Raw genomic sequence first — 1,215 nt, 5'->3', positions numbered from 1 at the left:
TGTGACTCAGCTTTGCTAGAGTCTCCAGTTAGAGGTGCCAAGAGTTCTTAAGCACACTCATTTTGCTTTGGATCATAACTTTTACCACTCAGTCTCAAGCTTTTCACTTGGACCTTCATGACACAAGCACATGGTTAGGGACAACTTGATTAGCCGCTTAGGCCAGGATTTTATTCCTTTGTGCCCTCCTATCCATTAATGCTCAAAGCCTTAGATTCTTTTTACCCTTACCTTTTATTTTAAAGGGTTATTGGCTTTTTGCTCTTGCCTTTTGGTTTAAAGAGCTATTGGCTTTTTCTGCTTGCTTTTTCTTTTTCTTTCTTTTTCTTTATCTTTTGCCACATTTTTTTCGCAAGCTTTGTGTTTTTCACTGCTTTTTCTTGCTTCAAGAATCAATTTTATGATTTTCAGATTATCAATAACATTTCTCTTTTTTCATTATTCTTTCAAGAGCCAAGAATTTTAACATTCATAAACTTCACTATCAAAAATATGCACTATTCAAGCATTCATTCAGAAAATAAAAAGTATTGGCACCACATCAAAATAATCAAACTATTTTCAAGATAGAATTTGAAATTCATGTACTTCTTGTTCTTTTGCAAATAAAAATATTTTTTATTTAAGAAAGGTGAGAGATTCATGGAATCATTCATAGCTTTAAGACATAGACTCTAAATACTAATGATCATGTAATAAAGACAAAAACATAGACAAAATATAAAGCATAAAAACCGAAAACAGAAAAACAAATAACAAGAAAATTAAAGAACAGGTCCACCTTAGTGACGGCGGCTAGTTCTTCCTCTTGAAGATCCTATGGAGTGCTTTAGCTCCTCAATATCTCTTCCTTGCCTTTGTTGCTCCTCCCTCATGGCTCTTTGATCTTCTCTGATTTTATGGAGGATGATGGAGTGCTCTTGGTGCTCCAGTCTTAGTTGCTCCATGTTGGAACTCAATTCTCCTAAAGAGGTGTTAGTTGCTCCCAATAGTTGTGTGGAGGGAAATGCATCCCTTGAGGCATCTCAGGGATTTCTTGATGAGGGACTTCCTCATCCTCTTGTTGAGGTCCATGAGTGGGCTCTCTTGTTTGCTCTAACATCTTTCTAGTGATGGGCTTTTGAGATGAATCTCTCCATCTCCCATGACTCGGAGTTGGAAGCAACTGCCTTCCCTTTCCTCTTCCTAGAGGTTTCTCCGGCCTTAGGTGCCATT

The sequence above is a fragment of the Arachis ipaensis genome, chromosome B4 (assembly GCF_059453495.1).
Source record: "Arachis ipaensis isolate K30076 ecotype BB chromosome B4, ASM5945349v1, whole genome shotgun sequence".
NCBI lineage: Eukaryota > Viridiplantae > Streptophyta > Magnoliopsida > Fabales > Fabaceae > Arachis > Arachis ipaensis.
This window is presented reverse-complemented; position numbering follows the sequence as displayed.